General features: G+C 37.9%; 1 protein-coding gene across 9 annotated transcripts in view; it reads right to left on the bottom strand.

The window, feature by feature from the left end:
• Positions 1-27,962, bottom strand: part of SOX5 (SRY-box transcription factor 5) — a 960,947-nt gene that overhangs the window by 793,824 nt on the left and 139,161 nt on the right. For 6 of the 9 annotated variants that reach the window (XM_034644599.1, XM_034644601.1, XM_019795328.2 and 3 more), the window contains exon 2: positions 25,951-26,032. The exons of the other annotated variants lie outside the window; for them this stretch is intronic. The gene's annotated coding sequence lies outside the window, so the exon portion shown is untranslated. The remainder of the gene's footprint in view (positions 1-25,950; positions 26,033-27,962) is intronic. 9 annotated transcript variants of the gene reach the window in all.

Genomic DNA, 27,962 nt, shown 5'->3' on the forward strand with positions numbered 1-27,962 from the left:
AGTGTGCATGTAGCTCATAGAACCCAGAGATAAACCCCCTTTTCCAAACTGAGACTCATGATGCTTTTATTTTCAAGGGCAAGTATTTTTAATTGCCTCATTCTCTTGAAATATCTTTTTAAAAGGAAAGCAGAATGTGCAAAAGAGTAAACTGAGGAAAACCAAAGAATGTGATGGCTGAGTTCAAGATGATAATGATAGCAAACTGTTCATACTGCTTGGTCTCTATGTCCAGCTTCACCTAAATAGAAAGATGAATGAGGAAAATACAATAAGAGTTTTGTATTTCGTTTAGGAATAGGCAACTAATCAGAAAGAAAGTCCCTGAAATTTCCACCAAAGTTTGAAACGAGTAAAACTTCCAAAGGGGGCATCTGCAGGGCAGTATGCAACAGATTGAGAAAATCAGTCTGCCGACTTTGCACTAGTGTAATTTTTACTTGAGGTGGCAATCCCAAATAGAATGCCCAAGACCAGTCCAGCCTATGAAAGGCATGCATTACTGGTGTGAGAACTGTATCTTGGGAAGCACATAAATGCTCACTCAGCTACAAATAGCAAAAGGGCAGTCTGGCCACAACAAATGCTCAAAAAGCCAGACAGTGCTGCAGATGAAGTGGCAGATTTACTTGTTGACAAACTAAAAACCAAAACAAACAAGCAACCAGAACATCCTGTTTCATAAGGAGGAAGCAAGTATAATTAAATATGTCTATTTTTAACATTAATATAGATTGTCCCCCCAAGTTAATAGATTTGGAATGTTTCTTTAAATTAGGAAACCTTCAGTTACAGTGAGAGTATACCGGGTGGGCCCTGATAAATAAAGGGAGAGGTAATGTTTGTCTGTCTAGAAGTATAATGCATATGTACATGGCCATTAAATCAATGGTTCTTAATGGATGGTTGTGTGGATCAATAAACTCACTTGGAAAATCTTTTTTTAAAAAATCAGGTCATGTACCCCACCTTACAACCAGCGGGTGGGATGAGAACATATTTTTCTGAAAAATCTCAAGTATTCTACAAAACCCTCTTAAATAGCCATCTCCTATATTTGAAAATATCCCTTCTATATGGATGATTTGCTAGTTGTGCCTTACCAACTAAATTGGAAATGTCCTTAAAAAGGTGGATCATGTCTCTCAAGAACCTCATGCAGTCACCTGCACACAGTTTGGTGTTCAATGAAAGTTGGATAAATAAATTCAAAAGACTTGTGATTAATTAAATACTTCAGGGAGAGTAGGAATGAAAAAATAATTTAAGAATTTGACTTTAACCCAAAGCTGCCTGCATGGAATTTAAGAAGAAAACAATGTGCATTATCTTTCTGTAACCATAAATACAGCACACCAGCCAAAACCAACCTTAAATTATTCATTTATTCAACATATATCTGTTGAATGTCTCCGTTTGCTAGGAACTAGTTTGCACCCTTGAGATAGAGCAGTAAACAAAACAGACCAAGCCCCTTGCCCTCGTGCAGCTAATACTCTAGTCGGGGAGATAAAACATAAACAAGATAAATGATGTTAGTTAGAGAAGGGCTAAGGAGAAAAATTAAACTAAGGGACGATACAAAGTGTTTAGGGAAGTGTCAGATAAAATTTTAGAAGAGAAGGAAGGGCCTCACTGAGAAGGCGCCATTTGAGTCGAGACCTGAAGAAAGTGCCAGAATGACTCATTCGGTAATGGAGCAAGAGCACTTCAGGTAGAGGGCACCTTGTAGGAGGGCAAAGGTCTTAAGAGGGATGGTGCCCAGCATGTCAGAGAAAGACCAATGGACAGTATGGCTGCTACAGAGTGAGTAAGAGGGGGAGTAGCAGAAGATGAACTCAGCGAGGAGCCTGGTAAGGGCTTACTCTGCTCCTTGAGGGTCACAGCTAAGGGCTCCCCTGAGGAAGGAAGTCACTGCAGACCCTGCAGCAGAGAAGGTCATAATATGACTAATCTAATTTACACTTTAAAGGGTCACCCTGGCTGCCATATGAAAATTGATTGAGGGGAACAAAGGCAGGAGTCCAGTTAGAAGCCTACAGTTGTAACCAGAAATGATGGTGGCTTGGACCACACTGGAAATAGTGGAGAGGAGGAAAGGCTGTCAGATCCCGGAAGTATTTTGAAGGACATGCTGACAGAGTTTTGTTGAGGTATTAGGTGGAGGATATGTGAAAGAAAGGAGTCAAGGATGATGAAAGGTTTGGGGTCTGAGCAATGGGAAGAAGGGATTTTCCTTGAACTGAGCAGAGGAAGACTTCCGGGGAGCAGGTGTGAAGGGCACCTCCAGGGCTCATATACATGTGCCACGTGGAGTTGCCAAGGAGCCTTTTGGAAATGTGTGTGTGGCATTCAGGAGAGAGGTTACAATGTAACACAAATTTATATTCTCCAAACAAAAATTTTCCTAGCTCCGAACACTATAAGCACTTGTTTTCAAATGAGTCTTTATTTAAAAGACAGGACAGAATTTGCAGTGTCTAAAATAATGGTCTTTTAAAAAGTACAGAAATCCTTACACAGCCATTTGGTTTTAATAGAGACAATTTCTTAAAGCCCATCATATACTGATAAATCATAGGCAGTTAAATTCATGCTGTCAACGCACATAATGAATGCTAAAGTAATAGCCTAAGTTTGGTGCTCTGACTCAGTATGACTGGAGCTCAGATAATCCAGAACAAATATTTAGCACCATGTCTGGATGTGTAGGCCTCACACTTCCCCAGGAATGGCAAGGAAACTTACATGCTCATGCTTCTGAGGGTCTGTTGATGAGATCTCATGCCGAGCACATTTTAAGTTGTATGTTTCAGCTTGAAGATTTACGGAAAATTTAAAAAATAAATTGAAAAGATTAAATGTTTTATAGTTTTTTACTAAATTATGTGACTTTCTCTTTAAATCATTATGTAAAAATGACTTTGATAATTGCATATTATCTTATAGTCATTATCATCATCACCACCATCATCATCATCACCAATATCATAGCTATGTTTTACTAAGCTCTACTATGTGCTAGGCCTCATGTATAACTTTTATAATTCTACATACCAGATCCTGTGTGTTATCTTATATGTATTAAATCATTTAATTCTAATATTAACCTTATGTTATTCATAAATATTTGTTACACTGAAGCCAAAAGTCTCATGAAAAGAAAACTTACAAAGAAATGTATTCTACTTCATTGTGAAACCAAAAACAATAGTGAAGAATAAAACATACATAAACATGGGGAATTGGAAGCAACTGAGAAAGCTGTACTCCTAAGTCCTTGTCATATAACTAGGAAATGTCTATCTGAACATTCATCCTATACTAAATGTCCTTCACCAAAATAAATGCCTTATTCCAGTGAAATGCCATCCATTACAATGAACTGACAATAATTTAGGTGGCTAGTTAATAAAAATTAAAATAGCACTTACAGAAATAAAGGGTAATCTAAAACTATTGGCCTTTAGTAAGGAGTAAAATTTAGTACAAAATATTGAGAGGAGAAAAATTAATTTCTAAAAATCCAAGAAGTCTAATCAAATATTTACGATATATCTGGGTGTCCAGAAATAAATTAAAGGAAATAGAAAATATACTTAGAATACTCACAGTCTTGAGCATTCCTTCCAAATCCTCCAACCGCTTCAGTTGGCAGGACATAATCAGTGGTTTATTTGCATATTGTCCACAGTTGTAAATGAGCATCTTCGTTTCTGGCACTGGACCATGTAAATGATTATACTGCTATATATTTAATGTAGTAGATATAAAACATGGCACCAAGTAAAAGTACCAATTTTAGAAAACCGTAAAACTCATCGAATAACTTCTCTAAATTCCTCAACGTAAGTACCCTGAAAACTGTGGGTTGCTGCACCTAGCATCTCCATTAATGCAATCTCTCAAGGACTGTCCCACTCTCTTCTCATATCGCTTTCTTCCCATATCCCATCCCTGTGGATCCGGTTTAGGCAAAAGGAGTGAGGATTAGCATAAAGCATGCCTCTTGGCCGGCAGTCCGATGTGGGCTCTGTGGCAGATCTAGCACTCCCCCTATAAATCCAGAAGGAAACCTAGTGAAACATGCCGGAGAGAAGATACACACACTTCTTTGACATACTTCGTGTTCAGGAAAGCCGACTATAATTTTCTTAGGCTATTCAAGTGTCGTATTTTTACTGTCATTTTAAACTAAAAAGAAAAGTAGGGCTAATATGCATAATCAGTAAAATTGTTAAGGAGGCAAATTTTATTTCTCCAAATCCTACAAAGTCTTTGACAACAAGCTTCTTCCTTTTTCTTCTGCCATTTCTCTCCTCAGATTTGTCTCTGACCACATTAGAGTTCAAGTTATTTGTCAGTGAAGTTGAACTCAAGGTAAATACCCGATATTTTTAATATTTCCTTTGCTTTCTCACTATCATCAAAATGTACCTATTCCATGTTCTATTAGCCAAAGCCCAGACCTTGACCTTCTAAAACCACAGCTAGTCAAATGATAATACAATTGGTGCCAATATGCCAGCAGTGAGAAACAGAAACTTAGAGTTGCAAGGGAAACTTCAGAGGTAATTCAATCCTTTGCTTGAAGCTGGAATCCTCTATGTAGTTTCTCTATCTTTGTCTCAGATTCAGTACAACTCCATTTCCAGAGATCAAAATGCACTTCATTTTGAGGCAAAACATCTCATTTTAACTTTCCTCTACTGGTCTCAGTTCCAGAGTTACACAAAATCACTCTTGTCTCACACCCACATGCAAGCTCCCTTTTCACCCAGCTCTGTGCCCTGGGTTGCTGACTTCTATAACATATTAAGAGAGTCCCTTGCTCCCAGGCTTCTGGTTAGGTTTTGAAAATGGGAGGCATCAGCAGGAGATCAAAGACTAAGAGAAGAGTAAGGCCAGGATATGTATTTCTGCAGCTCCCTCCCTGCAAGTGACTTTCAGGATCTGGTGGTATCTCTCCAGTCAGGTGAGCTTCTCCATACAGTTCCCCTCTCCTGGTCCCTTCAGGCCTAGAGGTGGTGACAACCCTCCACTATTATCATTCCCAGAGCACTATACCAATCCTTGTTAGTTCCTTTCAATAACAGCTTTATTGAGATGTAACTCACATACCATACAATTCACCCATTTAAAGTGTACAATTCAATGGTTTTTAATATATTCATCAAGTTGTGCAACCATTACCACAACCAACTTTAGCACATTTTCATCCCTCTAAAAAGAAACTCCATACCTATGAGCAGTCATTCTCCATTCTCTCAAGCCCTCAGCCCTAAAGCAGGCACAAAATCTCCTTTCTCTTCTTACAGATTTAGCTATGTGGGCATCTCATATCAATGGAGTCACACACTATGTGTTCTCTTATGACTGGCTCCTTTCACTTAGCAAATGTTTTCAAGGTTCATCCGTGTTGAGCATCAGTAGTTCATTTCTTTTTATTTCTGAATAATATCCCATTGTATAGATATGCCACATTTTATTTATCCATTCATCAGTTGATGGATATTTGGGTTCTTTCCACTTTTTGGCTATTATGATTAATTCTGCTCTGAGCATTGTGTACCAGTGTTCATGTGGACCTATGTGTTCAACTTGATGAACTTAAGAATGGAGTTGCTGAGTCATATGGTAACTCACAAGGTTTAACCTTGTAAGAGTCGGAGAGACAGACTCTTCCAAGCAGATGCCCATTTTATACTCCTGTCTGCAATGTATGATGGTTCCAATTTCTCCATATCCTCACCAATACTTATTATTTTGTCTTTTTTATTGTGGCCATTTTAATGAGTGCAAAGTGGAATCTTACTGTTGTCTTGGTTTTTTAAAACCCTGTCTATATCCTTATAACTGCTACTTCCTTTATTAAATGCTCCTCAAATTATTTCATTTAAGTCCATCATCTGTTTCTTTCTTTCTTTTTTTCATTATCAGTTTCTTTCATTATCTGTGGCCCTGACCAAGTTAAAGGCCAGTGCTTTTTGATATTTTTAAGGACTATTTTGAAATCCTTCCAAAGTTTCCCTTTTTCAAGCTAAACAACTCCTCTTTATGTGAGCTATTAGTTTCCAGAGTATCTATCGCTCTAATTCACCAGCTTTAGACATTAAATTGTCAATGTCCTTCAAATTATCTTACCCATAAGTGATATACAAACTGACTAGTATCCTTTTCACCAGGTGATGATTTCATTGGTTATAGATACTATATTTCTTCTATTAATGCTGTTAAAGGTGACATTACCTCTTGTTTGAGCAGATATGTCCTACTGTTGGCTTCTACTGAACATAAAATCAACCAGAGTATCTTGAAAATGGACTATCAAACTCAATACCCCCTACCTGCAGTTGACCAGTTTATTTTAAAATTATATGTAGAATTACTTTTACACCATTAAATTTCATCTTGTCAAGTTTGGGTCAATATTGAGCCTATCACTGACTTTCTAAGTACCAAATGAGATAAAACAGGTTAAAGTGGCAAACATGGCCTTGCCATAAAAGGTAATCAAAGTGTTAGTCCCCTTGCTTACTTTCTTCCTTCAACAAACTTTTTTTTTTTAATAAATAGACAAACCTTTGCATATCATATTATCATATTGTGTCAAGTCTAAAGAAACAATCAGGTGGACTCTACCAAGGAATGTCCATTCTTTCTATTATATCCATTACAAGCCAAGACTATTGGGGTCTCATTGTTATGCCTGCCCTAACAGCCTAAACTAATTGGTAGGTATAGTTTATTGAGAATGTCTAAATAATCTTTGTACCCAGTATGCTCCCCATTTCAAATTAGAGTATGTAAATGATCTCCATCTAAATCCAGTGGTTAGTCTTAACACCCAACCTAAACTGTTTGCTCTAGAGGTCAGGGTTCTAGTCTTAGGACTTAGACTTTTCTTTTGATACTATATATATATTTATAGATACATAAGTAGAAATACACATTTAATATTTTAATTTATATATACTATTTAATATTTAATTTAAGGCAATATACATATATATTTAAAATACATATGTTTTATTAAAGTATACTTGATATTAGTTTCAGGTTGGCAAGTCTCTGCATTACACTATGCTCACCACCTGTGTGGCTACCATCTGTCACCATACAATGCTATTACAATACCATTGACTATAGCCCCCATGCTGTACCTTTCAACCCCATAACTTATTCATTCCATAACTGGAAGCCTGTACCTTCTTCTCCCCTACATTCACTCTGTCTTTTCCCCCACCCCCCTCTCCTCTGCCAACCATCAGTTTGTTTTCTGTATTTATGGGTCTGTTTCTGCTCTGGGCTGTTGTTGTTTTGTTTGTTTTTTTAATTCCACATATAAATGAAACCACATAACATTCATCTTTGTCTGACTTAATTCACTTAGCATAATACCTTCTAGGTTCATCCATGTCACAAATTGCAAGCTATCATTTTTTATGGATGAGTAATACTCTTTCATATAAAAATGTGTGTATACATATATATTCTGTCATATATATGCACATGTGTATTTATATACACATATACATATATACATACATACTACATCTTCATCTATCAATGAACATTTAGGTTGCTTCCATATCTTGATTATTGTAAATAATGCTGCAATAAACATAGGGGTGCATATATCTTTTGGAATTAATGTTCTCATTTTCTTTGGGTAAATACTCAGTAATGGAATTCCTGGACTGCATAGTATTTCTATTTTTAATTTTTTGAGGGACATCTATGCTGTTTTCCACAGTGGCTGCACCAATTTACATTCCCACCAAAAGTGCACAAGGGTTCCTTTTTCTCCACATCCTTGCCAACACTTCTTATTTCTTGTCTTTTTGACACTAGCCATTCTGGCAGGTATAAGGTGATATCTCACTGTGGTTTTGATTTGCATTTCCCCGGTGATTAGGGATGCTGAGTATCTTTTCTAACATGTATGCTAGCCATTTATATGCCCGTTTATGGAAAAAGGTCTATTCAGGTTCTCTGCCCACTTTTTAATTGGATTATTTGTTTTTTTGGCATTGAATTGTATACATTCTTTAAATATTTTGGATATTAACCCCTTTTTTGGATGTATCATTTGCAAATATCTTCTCCCATTTAGTAGGTTGTCTTTTTGTTTTGATGGTTTCCTTCGCTGTACAAGTTTTTTTATTTTGATGTAGTCTCAATAGTTTATTTTTGCTTTTGTTTCCTTTGCCTGAGGGACATATCTAGAAAAATGCTGCTAACACTGATGATGACAAAGAGATTACTGCTTGTTTTCTTCTAGTTATTTTATGGTTTTAAGTCTCACATTTAGGTCTTTAATCCATTTTAAGTCTATTTTTGTGTATGGTGTAAGAAAGTAGTTTTCCTTCATCAAAGTTCTTAATAAAAATATTAAAGAGGATAAGCCAAAGAATAGAATGGGTAGCACCTGACTACAGGCCTCTCTTTAGATTGATAAGCATATTAATCTATATCCTTTAGATATGGTTCTTCAGCTATTAGTCCATGTTACCATACTGTCCACCAAACCAATTTCATTTATAATTTCTCAAAATTGTATATTATAAAATTATAGTTTATAAATGATGGTATCTGATAATAGAATAACTTTATTAAAAAGAATAGAGTTAATTTTGCATGATTGGATGTTAGAAAACTCATCTAGCTTCTTGCAAACACTGTTTTGTTTCTAAGTGTTCAGAAATGATCTATAAAAGACACACTCTAGGGGCGCCTGGGTGGCTCAGTCATTAAGCGTCTGCCTTCAGCTCAGGGCATGATCCCAGCGTTCCGGGATCAAGCCCCACATCGGGCTCCTCAGCTGGGAGCCTGCTTCTTCCTCTCCCACTCTCCCTGCTTGTGTTCCCTCTCTCGCTGGCTCACTCTCTCTCTGTCAAATAAATAAATAAAATCTTAAAAAAAAAAACACACTCGAGGAGTTTACTAAAATCCTCAAACCATAAATAAATGTAAAAAATAAATATAAACATAAAAAATATAATCTTTTCTCTCATTTTAAATCCAGGGTAACACTTACTCATCTTGAGTCTTCTGACATTTCTTTTCTTCAATATGCTATTTCAAATTTCACCAACAACAGGTCTTTAAAAATAACTTATATTTAGTCACCACCTCACTGCATCCTATATCCTTCCCCAATATGTATGAGTTAATCATAGGCATTCTGACCATTCAATACCTGAAATCAAAACATCTAAAAGTCACATTTGATTGTTCTTCTTTACACACACACACACACACACACACACACACACACACACATCCAAACTATCAGGTAGAGCTATTCAAAATACATGAAATATAAACCACTGGATTACTTCTCACCAACTCCACTACTGTCACTAGTTCCAGCGAGAATCACCTCTCACTGGACTACTCCAGCGGTCTCCTCACTGATCTCACAGTAGCCGGAGTAAGCTGTTAAAATGTGCCTCTGACCAAGTCACTCCCTCACTTATAACCAGCTTCCCATCACATTCAGAATAAAATCCAAGTGACCTGACCCTCCTTCCTTCCCAATGTCATTTGCCTCATGCTCCTTCCCCTCACCCCCCACGGCTCTCCACCTGCGTTAGCTACACAGGCTTTCTTGCTGTTCGTGAAACCTAACAAGCTCAGTGCCTCTTCTGGGTCTTTACCTCTGCCATTTCCTCTCACTAAAGCCTCCCCATAGATCTTTCCAGGACTTGTCATCACTCAGGACTAAGGTGTCCTCTTCTCAGAGAACCTTCCCTGGCCTCTTTATCTAAAATAGCACTTCCAATTCTACTCCTTACTCTACTTCATTTCCTTCACTCATTTGGTTTATCACTATCTTGAAGTATTGTGTATTTATTCTCTTATTTCCACTTTCACCCCTAGGGTCTAAGCACTTCCAGAGCAGGGGCTTTTTCTGCCTTGTTCATCCAGTATATTTCTGGCCATTTATAATAACAACCTACACCTAGCGAGCACTCAAAAAAAATTAATAAATTGCGGGGCGCCTGGGTGGCACAGCGGTTAAGCGTCTGCCTTTGGCTCAGGGTGTGATCCCGGCGTTATGGGNTTAATAAATTGCGGGGCGCCTGGGTGGCACAGCGGTTAAGCATCTGCCTTTGGCTCAGGGTGTGATCCCGGCGTTATGGGATCAAACCCCACATCAGGCTCCTCCGCTATGAGCCTGCTTCTTCCTCTCCCATTCCCCCTACTTGTGTTCCCTCTCTCGCTGGCTGTCTCTATCTCTGTCGAATAAATAAATAAAATCTTTTTAAAAAATTAATAAATTGAATGAGAACCCCCAAGGAACAAATATAACAATATAAATTCTGATCTTGGTGGAAACAGGGAGAAATGCATAAGACTGAGGGTTGCTTTGGCAAGTCTTCCAGTCACACTGTGCTTTAGGACCCCTATGTGAGAACACAGTCTTCATTCACTAACTACATCAATCAACAGACCAACAGGTCCAGTCTGAAACTGCTGATATCAGAGAACCGCAGCATATGAGAGCCTTCAAGCTCAAGCGTGGGGCATGAGTCTTTTTTTCCCTATCTCAACCACCACTCTCCCAATTATAATAAATGAATAAAGTAGATTGAAGTTAAGGAAAAATAAAGCAAAATTAGAAGCTGGCAAAAAGCAAACCCACTGCCTGGGGCAGCCTGGGGCTGATGGATGATGACAGCTAGCAGACAAATCCTGTTCCCCATTCTAAATTCTGTCTACTAAACAAATTAGCAAGCTCATCAATATCTGCACGGCATTTACCTTCTGCAGCAACAGCTGCTGCAAAATCGCGAAGCTGACTTTTTGGGCTGTGGTCTTGCCGATGGGGCACATTTATAGGCCAATCAGGGTCCAAGATAACAGAATGACAGCCTGATATTATAAGGAAGGGTTTTGTAAGGGCTTGGAGGGTGAACAGCTCGAAGGGCACCTATACTGAATCTATCACTTGTCCCCACCTCCTCAATAACTAGATGTCTGAATGATGAGATGTAAAAAGTGAAATTCTTCTGCTAGTAATTAATTAAATGTGCAAAACCTAAAAACATTAAGTCATGAAGCAGAAACTTGTGAGATATATAATCTTATGTCTGGATTATGCTTTAAACATAGTTCTTTCCATGAAAACTTGCGTTCAGTGTGGATTTTATAGCAAAACTTTTCCATACTTTAAAAAAAATATGACACAAAACCAATCTTCTATTTTAGCATGAGAAGAAATTTTGCCTCCATCTCCAAAGAAGAGAGAAAAGACCAAATACAACAAATAGAATACACCATTCCCTAAAAGTTTAAAATGAAAATAGCAAAGGAGGAAAGAAGGGGATTTTATGATTAATTTTACAGGTACTGGTTTATATGTTAGCTATCTGAAGATAAAAATGGCAAAATATTCTTAAAACATCCTGCTCTGGGAAAACATAAAACTATGAGTGGCTTAGTTAATGATACACAATAATAGTACTGCAGAACTGAGACCCTGACCACTATTAATTAGGGGAAAGGTGATTGAAAGAAAACAGAAGAGACAGTAGAGTGCCTGAGTCTATTTCGGTACCTGAGTACCTGAGTTTTATTTCATTAAAGCCCTGAAATTCTTCAAAGTGGGTTATGGATTATATCACTTGTAACAAGAAAAACCTACCTTTCTCTCTGGTTAATCATGCCCCTTCATACTAAGAGGCAATAAAGCAGTAGAGACATCTCAAGAGAAGGCAAGCCTATCCTTACCTGAGAAAGAAAAAGAGGTCATCAAGAACCTTATTGTAGCTGAGCCAAGCCAAGCCACAGGATCCACTTCTCACTTGCCTTAAGCAGATTCTATCAATAATCCATGTAAAGGCCGCTTCCCAAGCTCAGTTTGGGCAGGGACCCTGCTCCCTCTGGCATTGCCAATCACAGCTGATATTTGTTGATTGTCCAGACCCAGCTGAAGAGCTGGCTACTATTGGGCATAGATGTCATGACGCTTGTCATTTAAAGAGATCTCACAGGGTGGCGATGGTCACTCCTATCTCTCCTCTGCTCTCAAGCATTTGGAACCTATCTATTAAGGTTCTCACCAAATTGTACAATTGATATTTGTACAAATGTCAGTATCCCCATCAGGCTGTGAGAAAATATGTATCATTTCCTTTGGGGTCACATCTAGAATAGCACCTGAAAGAGTCAGTCCATGTTCAATAAGTGGCGAGCGAAAAGGTATCCTCTTACATTTCCCTTAAGTTAAAAATGCAGATGAAAACAGAGGAAAAGAGCAACAACAAAAATAGTATTTTTATTTTTTCACAATGGTGATATTCTTATTGGCTTTCTGCAGAAATCTAAACTCTTCTTTTTAAATTATGATGAACGTTTTCTCTAGATGGCGGGCTTCAGGAGGCCAAAGACAATTTTCTCCCCCCTAAGATAATGCTTGATGATCTCAAAGATTCTCAATAAATCCCTGTTGATTGATGAGCATTCTATGAAAGCCAGCCAGATATTGATGATTCTCCCATTTTTCTTCCTGCCACTCATTATACCTTTCCTAAAAAAGAAACTTGTTTTAAATGATCAGTCCCTTTCTTCTTTTTTTTTTTTTTAAGATTATATTTATTTATTTGAGAGAGAGGGAGAGAGCAAGCATGAGTGAGGGGGAGGGGCCAAGGAAGAGGGAGAAGAAGACTCCCCACTGAGCAAGGAGCCTGATGTGGGGCTTGATCCCAGGACTCCAAGATCATGACCTGAGTTGAAGGCATATGCCCAGGCAGCTGAGCCACCCAGGCACCCCGAGTCCCTTTCTTCTTCAGTGAAGAAGAGCTTTATCTAAAATGTACCACCACAGGGGTGGGGACTGCAGGGGCATTCACTCAGGCACAGAGCCTGGAGGTTGAGAACAGATAACACAGAACTGTCCTGAAAAGAAAAAAAAAAAAAAAAAAAAAAAAGCNCCCACTTGAAAAAAAAAAAAAAAAAAAAGAGCTGCCATTTTGTCAGTAGCCTCAGGTCTTTGGAGACTAGAAGCCATAAGTCGGTGTCTGGTATCAGCCTGTACAGGTTCAATCCAGGGAGATTTTAAGAAGAGCCATTTTAGAAATAAGAGTATTCATGATAACTTGAAGGAAATAGAAATAACTGGCAAAAGAAAAAAGGACTCTTTCCCTATTGGTGTCTGACTCACTGTGTGACTTCAGATGTATGAGTAAGTTCTCTGTGCTCTACTTTACTTATCTATGAAGCTGGGGGAGAAATCATTAACTTCCATTAACTGTCAATAATTTGAATAGGATTCAGTTATATATTTCTACATTTTGTGACCCTTAAAATTGGCTAGCATGGCAAAAATAATACTATAGCATCCTCCTTGTGGAAATAAACCATCAATAATGCATTTTCAGGATTGCCATCTTCCTCATTATCTATTCTGGGGTGCTGGAAATAAGTTATTTGTGTTATTTTGTGGTCCCTGACAGGCTGGTGCCTTGTCACACTCTTGCTTCTAATCTTCCAGAACTCTCAAGCTGAAAACCACTTTCAAACAGGGATTTCCTGGGTACTGCTAACACTGACATCAAAGCCTTCAGTTCAAGGGTCACATCTTCTCTCCCACTCCCCTGACGTCTCTGTCTGGCCTGAACTCACCGAACGAAATGCCCTCTTTATCTCGAAGAAGTACAGGCTGCTATGAGAAGGAGTCTGAGGAGGGAGGTTATTGGTTGCAATTGTTTGAAAGATTCTAATAATTGCAGCTAGGGATCCATCCTCTCGTGTCACGCAAGTTGGAAAATGGGTCAGACATAATGCATTTGGTTAAGTGTCTAAACTGAAAAGGTGCTATTTTATTTTAAATGGCATAGTCTTTACAAAGGCTAAGGTTACTGGTGCAATGCTCTCTCATTTTAAAACGTATCAGGGACATGCCCTCTAAGGGTCAGGCTTTCATTTGCTGATGTTAATTCTCAGCTGCCTGCTTCTCGTCCTTCATTGTACCCTGTGTCTTAGCGGGGCACGCTCCTGATTCCCTGCTCTATCCAGACGGTCCATGTAAATAGTGTTTATGTTAAGGAAGTCATGTTCAGTGTGACTGGAGCACACAGAAACTGATGTTGTTGTCACTTTAGATTAAGCTCTTATTTTAGTAAAGGAGGCAATTGGAGCAGGCAGCTGAGTGGCCGAATGAAATATTCAGCTCATTTCATTTAGAGCTGCCCAGTTTCCATTGTTCATGCTGGCAAGGCTGGTTAACCCCGTTGGTGCCGGCACAGCCCCAGCCCCCACTGGCTCATGCACCCGCACGGAGGCTTCTTCCAGCTAACACATTTTAAGTCATCCATCAACACACGTAGAAGTAATCAGGTGAACCCTGTGGGCACAGTCACCCTTGCATACATCTTTATGAACTCCTATCCATTTGTATGTCCAAAGTGGATGCTTTAAAAAGGGGTTGTCTACATGTGTGTAGACTATGCCTGCATGTCCAGGCACAACTGGGAGATGCGTGAGCACAGAGATGCTTAGGACAGAGCGTGTTTGTGTTGAGAGCTAAAATGTTAAAGCGTACAATGCATTTGCCAAAGGAAGATGTTGAGCCTAATTCCCTGAAACATTGTAAGTACTACCTGTAACCAGGCGTTGTTGAAAACACAGGTAGATACCATCATCCTAAAACAAATGCACTAGTTACATACATTTTTTTGTTTAAAATTATTATTTGAAAAAACTTCTATGGAAAGAGTCTTAGCACTCTGCTACCTTCCCGGGAGTACCCTTGATCGTGTCCTGGCCACTTTGGAGAATTTGAATTACCTGTTCTGAGACTCTCCTACCATTCTTTTACAACCCAATCTGACCAAAGTCTGCTGACTTCTGAAGATTTTCCTTTCTCTCTTTCTCTCTGTCTCTCTCTCTCCCTCCCTCCTTCCCTCTCTACTTCTTTTAAAACACACAAACAAAGGCACCTGAGTGGCTCAGTTGGTTAAGACTGCCTTCAGCTAAGGTCAAGCCCTGCATTGGCCTCCCTGCTCAGTGGGGAGTCTGCTCCTCCCTTGGACCCTACCCCCTCTTGTGCTCCCTCTCTCTCAAATAAATAAATAAAAGCTTGCATAAATAAATAAATAAATAAATAAAACACAAACAAAAAGTTAAGCCAAAAAAAGTGGTTGGGGGAAAATATAAAGTAACATATTATTTCCATATATCAAAATCCTTGGTTAAATGAAGGACTTTTAACAGTTTTTCACCCATAAGAAAATGCTTTGTAGAATGATTGATTTTAAGATCTTGAGAAGATAGAAATTCTTCTTAGCTACAACTTACAGATATTACTTAATGTCCATATAAAGTTCCAGTCAAAATAACAAACTGTTACTATGGAGATGCATTCACCTCCAAACACAAAATGAGTGACAAGTATATACTAGGCTGTATGCCTTCATGGTATCTAAATATTTAACAAGTATTTATTATGTAGAAGCAGGTTTTGTGGGGCCACAAAGCTCATGCAATTTTAGAAAGAGAATACAAATTAAAATGATTAGTTAAACGTGAAAGTAAATATTTATTCACAGTGCAAAATTCCCAAAAAACTGCTACTTTAAAATGCTGAGAAATATCAAAAAATCACAAAATCCAGAAAAAACACATAATATGCATATTAATTAGCTCCCTGACCACACCTCTCTAAAGCTTTTTCTCCCTACAGTTGTTGGCTGAGTACTCTGCCTCTTTGTAAATATCATTTTCTGTAGAGAAAACAGAAAAAAAAATCCATTCTTTTATCTAGTATGTGTAATCAAAATTTGTTTTCAACTATTCATCACTGAGATTCAGAAAACATGCAATCGCTCACGCACAGCAGTACTTGCTGCCTGTATCACCATTACAAGTTTGTGTCCTAAAAACACAGATATTTGAGAAATTCTATTTCTGTAATATCCATCAAAAATGAAAAAGTATATGATGTGTTAATAACAGCATAAACCGCATTAGTCATTAAATTCCTAACAGGAGAGAACTTCTACTGGGACTGGGCATTGATACAAACCATAGCCTCTGTTTATATCATACATCTACTAACATGAAAGCTTTTCCATAGGGTAGCTCTGGCTCTATACGTTTCAAACCGAGTCTCACCCTCCCATCCCCATGCCTCATTTGTCAGGGCTGTAGGATGGGTCCATAGGACACGGTGGCCTCTGGCTCCTGTGTTCCATTGTGGCCTCTGAGTGTCAAATGTCTAGTGAATTGGCAAAGCAGGACATCATCAATAGCTTCACTATACATGGAATATTTACAAACACCTTTAACTATATCCCGCTTAACTTAAAATAACTGTATCCCCACTTGGATTCCTCCTTCGGTGGACCTACCCACCAAAACAAAGCCATAGCCTCTCAATTTCACCACAAAACAGAAAAGGAATGGAGAGAGGTTAAAGTGGAGGTGCTGGTCATAAATGACGGCAGTTAAAATAGCTTACTTTGCAAATTTCACAACAAAACATGTGATCACGTGAACACAGTGCCTACAGCTTTCCCCCAAACCTGGGGTAGAACTCAGGAATAAAGGGCCCTGAAGCTCTGTTTTGCCTCTGATGAAATAATTTACTCCTTTTCCGGCTGAACAAATGTTTTTTGAATAACAAATATCAGATATTTGTCAATAATTGTGATTATAAATATTAAAGGAATTTTATTTTAAGACACAGTAAGTCCAATTGGCAATTAACAATAATTGGACAGCTCAGTGAAAATTCTTAAAAAATGGTGTTTAGAGCAAATTTTGTTCTTGGAATTATAAAACTGTTAATACCAATTTTCTATTAAAAAAAAAAAACCTTCTGCATCTAAAGCAGAAACGAAATGTGAAATTGAACAAATTTTTTAAATGGCCACATATTTCAGCAGCTAAAAAACAAGACAATAGTTGAGAAGAGCACGCTGAGTTAGCCACTAGCAGGAAGACTGCGGAAAGATATATTTGGAACCTTGCTTCCAAAGAGCCTATGAAAGTAAATAAGAGAAGGAAATAATTCTGAAATTTAATTTTGATGGAATTTTCTCCTGTGCTTACTCTCAGAAACATAAAAATTGCAATCTTATAACACATTATCTCTAAAAAATACATACAGCTTACTTTATTGTGTAAATAGATATGGCATATTTCTCCATTAAAGAAAATATTAAATCAAAATATTCTATGTACTAGTAAAATGGGAAAATTTTTCTGTATTTTTTTCTTTTTTAATTTCAATTCAACTTAGTTAACATATAGTTTATTATTAGCTTCAAGGGTGGAATTTAGTGATTCATCAGTTGCTTATAACACCCAGTGCTCATTACATAACGTGCCCTCCTTAATGTCCATAACCCAATTACCCATCCCCCCACCCACTTCCCCTTCAGTAACCCTCAGTTTGTTCCCTATAGTTAGGAAACTTTTATGGTTTGTCTCCCTCTCTGTTTTTATCTTATTTTACTTTTTCCTTCCCTTCCCCTCTGTTCATCTTTTTTGTTCCTTAAATTCTACGTATGAGTGAAATCATACAGTGTATTTCTGTTCTGACTGGCTTACTTACACACTGATCATAATACCCTCTAGTTCCACCCACGTCATATTTTTTAAAAATAGCATTTTCATATTGAGTTCATTCATTTGAATTTTCTTCAATTATGTATTAGAAAGATACCAATTCTTTGTACCCATATTGACTAAAAAGATAAACTTTCAACCCAATTGTCAGTTCCTAAGAAATCCAGTCCATACAGCTACATGCAAAAGAATGAAACTTGACCACTCTCTCACACCATACACAAAAATAAACTCCAAATGGATGAAAGACCTCAATGTGAGACAGGAATCCATCAAAATTCTAGAGGAGAACATAGGCAACAACTTCTATGACATCGGCCAGAGCAACCTTTTTCACGACACATCTCCAAAGGCAAGAGAAATAAAAGATAAAATGAACTTATGGGACTTTATCAAGATAAAGAGCTTCTGCACAGCCAAGGAAACAGTCAAAAAAACTAAGAGACAGTCCCCGGAATGGGAGAATATATTTGCAAAGGACACCACAGATAAAGGACTGGTATCCAAGATCTACAAAGAACTTCTCAAACTCAATACACGAGAAACAAATAAACAAATCATAAAATGGGCAGAAGATATGAACAGACACTTTTCCAATGAAGACATACAAATGGCTAACAGACACATGAAAAAATGTTCAAAATCATTAGCCATCAGGGAAATTCAAATCAAAACCACACTGAGATACCACCTTACGCCAGTTAGAATGGCAAAGATAGACAAGGCAAGAAACAACAATTGTTGGAGAGGATGTGGAGAAAGGGGATCCCTCCTACATTGTTGGTGGGAATGCAAGTTGGTACAGCCACTCTGGAAAACAGTGTGGAGGTCCCTTAAAAAGTTAAAAATTGAACTACCCTATGACCCAGCCATTGCACTACTGGGTGTTTACCCCAAAGATACAGACGTAGTAAAGAGAAGGGCCATATGCACCCCAATGTTCATAGCTGCATTGTCCACAATAGCCAAATCATGGAAGGAGCCGAGATGCCCTTCAACAGATGACTGGATTAAGAAGCTGTGGTCCATATATACAATGGAATATTACTCAGCTATCAGAAAGAACGAATTCTCAACATTTGCTGCAACATGGACGGCACTGGAGGAGATAATGCTAAGTGAAATAAGTCAAGCAGAGAAAGACAATTATCATATGATTTCTCTCATCTATGGAACATAAGAACTAGGATGATCGGTAGGGGAAGAAAGGGATAAAGAAAGGGGGGGTAATCAGAAGGGGGAATGAAACATGAGAGACTATGGACTATGAGAAACAAACTGAAGACTTCAGAGGGGGGGGGGTGGGGGAATGGGATAGACTGGTGATGGGTAGTAAGGAGGGCACGTATTGCATGGTGCACTGGGTGTTATACGCAACTAATGAAGCATCAAACTTTACATCGGAATCTGGGGATGTACTGTATGGTGATTAACAATATAATAAAATAAAATTTAAAAAAAAAATCCAGTCCATAATTCAGCATACTCATGAAATAGCTAAACTTACCCACGTTTTAAAAGAATTCCCAAAGAGTTTAAAAGAAAAAATGGTCTTAGATTTAGGAATCAAATTCCAGCTGAAACTTTGGAGATTAAATGGCCCAATCTGAAGTGGGTTAAATGACCTGCTTATTTTCATATCTTTCCATTTCATTTCCTTTCTTCCTTCCTCCTTTTCTTTCTTGAAACCAGAGGAACTGGGTAGCCTTGCCACAAAAACCATTAGCAAATGAAATGTAAATTATAGAAAGTATTTCAAGACAACAAGTTTGTGAAGGAGGGTCGGAAAAGAATGAAAACGTTTTGGAAAGTTGCTGAGGAACAGCAAAGCGAAAACCAAAGCAGAAATCCCCAGAAGTTAGTAGGAGCAGTCATTAATGAACAAGACCAATTATAGTCAAATCAAAGTCAACAGGGAACTTCAAACTCATTCCAATACATATACCAACAGATCAAATTTGGACCTGTCAAATCTAGCTTCCTGTTTCACTTCTCTGGTAACCTAAATTGACAAAATGCTTCATTGTCATAGTGTTACTACCCCAGATATATCCCAATTTCTATTGATAATGTGGAATAAAACCACCCAGACTCTATACACATAACACACACACACACACACACACACACGGAAACACACATACACACACACAGACACACACATTTTGATAGGTGTTTTGCAAGTTGTAGATTTGCCATAAGCTCAAATAAAGTATGTAAGAGAACTGAAACATATTACCAAACAAAATATTTTAACAAAACCTAATGGGAAAATGACTTATAAATGTCACTGTCTAAAACAGAGGTCAGCACAGTATGATCTGTAGTACAAATCTAGCTCACCACCTGTGAAATAAGAATGATTTAATAAATGAACATTTATAATCAATTTGAGAATTGAAAATATTAACTTTGAATTACAAACATGAAATGTCTCCCCCCAAAAAAATAATTCATTTTTTCTCATTAGACTACTATTATAAAAAATTTCCTCAATTATTATATTTTGAACTATGTCAAATTTTGTGGAAATTTTTTTCTCTCTTAAAGTGCTTACATAATATCCTCAATTTTGCCTCCTAGCCTACAACACCTAAAATATTTACTGTCTGGTACTTACCAGAAAAAGTTTGCCAACACTGGGTCTAAAAACAACCTGATCTACAAACTGTTTTAGCCCCACTTATTTCTAGCTTTTATAATGTATGTATGTAATGTATGCATTTAGAGTGTATAACATAACTACTCACATAAAGATTTATAACTAACTCCTAATGCTTCCTAAATCATTACCAGGGAAAGGCCATAATAACTATCTCCTGAAAGTAGATTCCTATGCAGAGCTAATAATAATGGATGGCATTTATCTCACATCAGAATAAAAGAGAAATCTTTACCCAACAATTTAGTTTAAAAACATTAAAATTATAATACCCAGTGCTAGCAAGGGTATAAACAAGAAAACCCATTTCTACATTAACTGTAGCAGTGTTAAATGGCACAATCTACCTGGAAAGCAATTTGGTGATAGATAACAAAACCCATTAAAACACCTTGATAAAGGTAAATACACTTTTTGTATTTTGTATTTTTGTAAATCCAAAAATATGAAAACATACACACATGAAGATGTTCAACAGACTGTTACTTATGATAGTAACCTGTCCCTCCCATTCACCGAGTTTTAGAAGCGAGAAAGCTTGGCACACCACCCTTTCCTTCGTACCAACAGGAACGAAGTCAATAATTCCTCCCCCTTAGTCTTCCATATCCTTTCCTTCTTCATCTCTGCAGCTACTGTCTTGGATTAAGAACCTGCCATTTCATATCTGGGGACTGGATCAACAAAGCAAGGCCTAAGCTTATCCAATTTGAAAAAGAAAAAAGAAGGTAAAAATTGTGAATACCAAATCTGTGTCACCAATGCCCCCGAACGTTAAGAGAATGCTAAGAAAAGCATAGCACAGGGTAGGAGTAGTAATATAGAAGGAGAAAATATTCATAACTAATTGAAGTTAAAAAACTTTTTAATAGGGGCGCCTGGGTGGCAGAGCGGTTAAGCGTCTGCCTTCGGCTCAGGGCGTGATCCCGGCGTTGTGGGATCGAGCCCCACATCAGGCTCCTCCGCTGTGAGCCTGCTTCTTCCTCTCCCACTCCCCCTGCTTGTGTTCCCTCTCTCACTGGCTGTCTCTATCTCTGTCGAATAAATAAATAAAATCTTTAAAAAAAAAAAAAAAAAAAACTTTTTAATAAAATTTTATAAAAACATATGACCACAAGAACACATTTTAGAGTCCCTACCCATGCTAGAGGCCCATGCAAGCCCAGAGTTTTTAATTTAAGCTTTATTTCAGCTTCTTGGTATATCTGGCCTCTTACCAAACCCTCAGTTCCTAAGGTTACTATTTTCTAAGCTATCCATCCAATCATACTGCTGAAGATTAATTTTTCTAAAATGAAATTCTAAACACATTCCTTCACTACTTGAAAAACTTTCTTGCCAATAGTATAATTGGCACAAATCCCTCCATGGTATCACCTCCACCTACTTCTCCAACCTCATTCTCTGTTGTTCCAGACATGCCGCGTTATTTACAGTTCTTCGTAATGTTATTTCAATCCTCCCATACCTTAGCAGATGCTCTTTCCTCGAACTAAAATACATTTTCTTCTCTTGTCCAGCTAACTCATTTCTTCTATCTCAGCTCACCTGTTAAAGCCTTCCCAGACCTGATTATATAGAGTTGAGAGCAAGCTCGTTGGCTAACTGGTCTCCAGAACGGCACTTACCACCTGTTACAAGGACTCAATCACTGTGTATTTTCTCTGATAATTTAAAAGCTCGTTCAGGGCAGAGATCTTGTCCTAGCCATCTTTCTCCAAGTGTCTGCATTAAGTAAGTACTTACTAATCCCTAGTTGAACAAATGAATGAAAAAGGAGGAGAAGCAAGTATGCCAAAAGGTGGTTTTTGTTGCTTTTGGTTATTGATATGTTAGCAATTTTTTACCCTTATTTTAAAATACTTTTGTAACGTGGCTCTATTTGCTTTATAACAGGAAATCTAATTTATAATAAAACATTTATTTGAGGCTTACTCTAATTTTCATTAGATCTGCTATCTAATTCTCTTAAAACTCTGCACACCTGTGCCAGGCTTATTTATATGGCCAATAGTCTACTTACTTGAAATCATATTTAGATCCCTGTACACAATTAGCTAAATAAATATCATTAGTGCAGCTTCATTAAAGTGTATCTTTCTTAAATAACTTCTCAGTACACATATTTCTCAGTAAGTGAGCATCTATTAGAGTTTTGGCAAGAAAAATCTTATAACGGACTATTTCCGTAGGTATATATTTCAAGCACTAACTGAAAGGGATAATAATTTTTTTTGCCATCTGGAATAAAACAGTGATGAATACTACAAGACTCAAATTATGTTCCTATGCATGAAGCCATGTTTCTGAATCACTATTATAATTCCTATCTCCCACCTAGGATGCACTAAAGAATTGTTTTTAAAAGGAATATATCCAAAATAATCTGATAATCCCCCTAAATACAATCCTCATTGAAGCTGAACATATTTTATCCTTTTCTTAGTAAAGCTATCATTACCATTATCCAGTAAATGCCTGCAGAGACTTTATAGCACACATTCTGCCCTTTTTCTTTTGTATGATTTAAATATGTTGTTTTATTACACATTGTTTAAATATGCTCTATGTGAAGCAGCCCACAGACACACAGCACATCTAGATCTGAATATAGGTTAAAAGAACCAGAAATACAAACCACAGGCCAGAGGAATAATATCACCAAATTGGAGTTGAGACCATTTTAGTAGCTTCAGAGCCATTGGAATTCTGATAGAACATAAACCCTCATTCAGGTATAAATTCAGTTTCTAGCCCGTGGTATAATGGCACTATATTGGACCTCTCCAGAAACATGTTCCTGTTTCTCCTTTGTGTAAGGCGTTATTCTGAGTTCATATGATGAGAGAAATTTTAGCTAAGTATGAGCTTTTTTTCCAGGATAGATCCATGCCTCAACCAGGCTGGTTTGGTTGTTTAAAGGAAAGACAGTACTCTCATTGCACAAGCCTGCATGCAAGATTCATCTGAGATGAAGTGTAGTATAGCAGGAAGAATGCAAGCTTTAGAGTCACACAGTTAAGGAATCCCTGCACTAACGTTTCAAGGTCTGTGTGAAATTGAGGTCATTGAGCCTCTTTGAATCCTGGTGTTATGGGTTGAATTGTGCAAACCGCCCCCTCCCAAATTCATATGCTGAAGTCCTAACTCACAGTACGTCAGAAAGTGACATTTGAAAATAAGGTCATTTCTATAATTAGTTAAGATGAGGTCATTAGTGTGGGCCCTAATCCAATATGACTGGTGTCCTTATTAAAAAAAAAAAAAAGCAAATTTGGACATAGAGATAGGCATTCATAGAGGAAAGACAATGTGAAGAGACAGGGAAGGGAGAAGATGCCATCTACAAGACATGGAGAAGGAATAGATTCTTCCCTCACAGTCCTCAGAAAGAACCAACCCTGCCAGTACCCTGACTTAGACCTTGATCCTCCAGAATTGCGACACAATAAATTTCGGTTGTTTAAGCCACCGCCTCTGTGGCACTTTGTTATGGCAGCCCTAGCAGACTAATACCCCTGGTTTCCTCAAATATCAAATCCTTAATGTAAAGGCTGTAAAATCATTATAAAGATTAAAAACCACATTAGAGGTACTCAAAAGAGGGTAGGCAAATTTCTTTTTATCATTTAGGATATAATATTTGGAGTATTCTATTTTATATCCTTGAATCTTGCTTCTCTCCTCATTCAGACAGCCAAATTGCTATACTCTGAACTCAAGGTGGTCAAGACATATATAGACACTAGTGTATCCATGGGCAATTTGGGGTGGGGGGTGACTGCATCTTTACCCCTCCCCCCCACCACTTCAACTCATCCTAGTGGGGTCAGAATGACCAGACATTAGATTGGAAGATTCAGCTGAGTTACCTACATTAAACAGGTATGAAATTCCAAAGTAAAGGGCCAGATCAAAATCCAGATTTTAAAAGAAAAATCACAAGACTGGTCGAATGGCTCTAAAACCTACAAGATAATGTAAAGAATTGAAACAATAGAAATTAGGAGAAGCTTTACGAAGAGATTCTTGGATTGAGCTGCTACTCTATGGTAAGCCCCACGGTCCCCCCAAGCAAGAGAGCTGGAAGATGCCACTTTTTCTTTCTCAAGTATTTAGAGACACTTCAAAGGAACAAGGTAGACAGCCTAAATGTGTCGCCTGGAGTCTGGGAAACCCAATGGACTGCAGATTGATTCTCACCTTGGAAATCTGGAGGACAAGAGGGTCAGGCTAGGAGCAGCTCTGGAATCTGAGAATAACCTGCACCCTTCCTGCCCATAGAGGTTCATAAGAATCATGTTTTCATGAAGCAGCCCAAGATGTCCATCTGGAAGTACCACTGATACCCCAAATTAGAGTGTATGTAGAATGGACTCTCTGAAAACCAGAAGCTCCACTGGAAAAGGAGTAGCTAGATGAGAAGCCCTACCCAAGTCAGGGGAGCTGAAGCCAGATGGGTCCAGCAAGGAAGCCACCAAAGACCGTGAAAGGAGCCAAGTGAGTGTCAGTTTTAAACATCATCAGGCCCAGAAAGCATGGAGCCAGCTTAACATAGAACCATTTCAAGTAAGAAACATTCCTAAGCCATTTATTTCCTCTTCTGTGCCATGCTCCAACCACTTAAGCTTTAGCAATAGCTAGCAAGTGGGAGAGGAAGTGACAGATAAAAAGAGAAAAAAACCCCACACCCTCTCCCAATACAATTTTTGGCCCAACCCAAAAATGGGCCTCAGATGGGGAAGAAGGGATGATGGATATTAAATTAACTTTCAAGCTATGATTATGGTCTGAGNCAACCCAAAAATGGGCCTCAGATGGGGAAGAAGGGATGATGGATATTAAATTAACTTTCAAGCTATGATTATGGTCTGAGATTAGACATTCTAATTTCTGAATGAAGACTATGTTTGGAATCTAAAGTGCCAAGAAGAATTTTTTTTTTTTTTAATCTAAGAGTAGTGTTATTAGGGATGGAGCCTGCCTGAGACCTATTTTTTTTTTTTAATCCAAAGGCAAGGGAACTCCCAACACCCTTTCCCAATTCATTTTAAAGAAACAAGTAAAACAAATATATTATGTTCTGATTGATTTCCTAAGTTGTGCTTGTTCAAAGTACTGTTCCAGAGAGAAACCCCAAATATGTGGGTGAGAGATAATCGTAGGAGGGAAAGGATCTTCTTTCTTGGATATAACCTGGACCTTAGAGATAGCCAAGCAGTATGTCCAGGCAGTTGAACCTGACCAGCCGTGCAAAGGACCCCATACAACAGCATGATACAAGAGCAACACAACACGTATCATGTGCTTCAGAGTGGCATGCAAAGAATGAAGAGCTTCATCCCACCACAGAGAGTTTCTTCTGGTTCAGCAGGAGTGACAGCATGCCCTGATATGCCCAGGAGGTACCTGGAAAAGCTTGGAGAGCAAAAGATCCTCAAAGGAAGATCAACATATGTCTCAGCAGTTGCCCACAAGTACTGACAAGGGATAGGAGGAAATCTGTGGCTCATGAAGAGATGGCAGCCAAAGAACAGGTATGTCATTCCTCAAAAGCTTGGTATCTCATAACCTTACCTAGAACTTACATGCAACCTCAGATTGCTTCCACATGGTTAAATGGAAGACAAAACGTAATTTAGATTTAGCTATAGAAAAATAAAGAAAGTTACATGTCTTCCACATTTAGTGTGTAGACAGAGACATACCTGACACATAAGGGTAAGCTTGTCCAAGACTTCTAAGGATCCCCTTGAAGTATGTCTTCACACTGCAGACTGATTAAAAAGCCTAGAAGAGAATTAGAGCTAAGTCATTTAGAGGCAGATTCACTGTGTGAAGAGGTCAATTCTCAAATCTTAGCTGTTGTGGAAATACCAGTGGATTGTGATAAACTGAGCATGACAGAGTACAGAACATTTACTACTGCAGAACCCATGAATTCCACATAGACATCAGCAGAAAGAAAGAAAATACAAAATAAAGAAAACAGAAATCAGCTTCTTTGGTTTGTTTTTTTAATCAAATCCTCCAAATTCAAGAAGAACACATAGAAAAGTGAAGGCATAGCAGGGAATTTAAGGTTCCCATCTTAGGGATGTGGAATTTTTTAAAGTATCAAGTATGCTTTTACTGAAAGAAAACAAATAAATCCAAATAAGGCATCAGATTGTGACAGGCATGCTACTCTAGAGAAAGTATTCAAGGAAAACCTCTGCTAAGGTGACATTTAAGCAGAGAACAGGATGAGGTAAACCAGAGGGGGGAGCTTCCCAGCAGAGGGAATAGCAAGTACAAAGGCCCTGTGGTGAGAGCTTACTACGCAGGTCCAGGGACAGCAAAAAGGCCACTATGGCTGCAGCATGATGTACAAGGGAGAGAGAAATAGGACGTGAGTGAGGTTAGAAAGGGCCAAGGAAAGGCTTTGGATTTTTATCTAGGAGCCGGTAGAGGGCTGTCTTTTTCTTCAATTAAACAACTTAGTTTGAGATAATTGTAGACTCACAGGCAGTTTTAAGAAACAGAGAGATTCCTGTAACCTTTGCTTCATTTCCCCCCAGTGGTAACATCTTGCAAAACCTTAGTATAATACCAAAACCAAGATATTGACATTGATAGAGTCAAGATAGACATTTCCATTACCGTAAGAATCCCTCAGATTGTCTTTTTACAGCAATAACCATTTCCCTCCTATCCCACCTCCTCCATAAACAGTGGAAATCACTAATTGACTTATAATTATTATAATTTTGTCATTTCAAAAATATTACATAAATGAAATCATACAGTCAACATAATTCTCTGGAGATTTATCCATGTTGGAGTATCAATAATTCTCTCATTTTTATTGCTGAGGACTGTGTTCTATGATATGGATCATTTAACCATTCGCTCATTGAAAGACACTGTGTTGCTTCCAGTTTGAAGTTATTATGAACAAAGCTTCTGTAAGCATATGCATACAGGTTTTTATGTGAACAAAAGTTTTCCTTTCTCTGGGATAAATGCCCAGGAGAGCAATTGCTGGGTTGTACTGGAGTTGTATCTTAAATTTTCTTTAAAAACCTGCCAAACTATTTTGCAGAATGGTTGTGCCATTTTATATCCCCATCAGCAATACATGAGTGAGCCAGTTTCTGTGCATCCTTGCCAGCATTTGGTGTTGTCATTAGTTTTTATTTTAGCCATTCTGCTTTTCTCTAATGATTGTTGATGCTGAACATCTCTCATGTGCTTATTTGCTATCTGTATATATCTTCTCCCATAAAATGTTTCTTCATGTCTTTTGTTCATTTTCTAATTAGATTTTTTTAACTGTAGATTTAAAGATTATATTCCTAGTACTATTTGTTTGTCAGATACATGGTTTGCAAATATTTTCTTCCAGTCTGTAGCTTGTCTTTTCATCCTCATAAAAGGGTCTTTCACAGAGCAAAAGTTCTGAAGTTTGATAAAATCCAATTTATCAATCTTTCCTTTTATGGATTCTGCTTGTGATAGAAAGTCCAAAAATGCATTGCCTAGCCCTAGATCCTAAAGACTTCCATTTTTCCCTAAAAATTTTATAATTTTAGACTTAAATTTAAGTTCATGATATATATTGAGTTAATTTTTATATAAGTTGTCAGACTTAGGTCAATGGGCTTTTTGGTGTGTTTTTTTCTTTATTGCTGTTTTATGAGGTTTGTGGGGGTTTTTTTGGTTTTTTTGTTTGTTTGTT

Source organism: Ailuropoda melanoleuca, chromosome 16, assembly GCF_002007445.2.
Source record: "Ailuropoda melanoleuca isolate Jingjing chromosome 16, ASM200744v2, whole genome shotgun sequence".
NCBI lineage: Eukaryota > Metazoa > Chordata > Mammalia > Carnivora > Ursidae > Ailuropoda > Ailuropoda melanoleuca.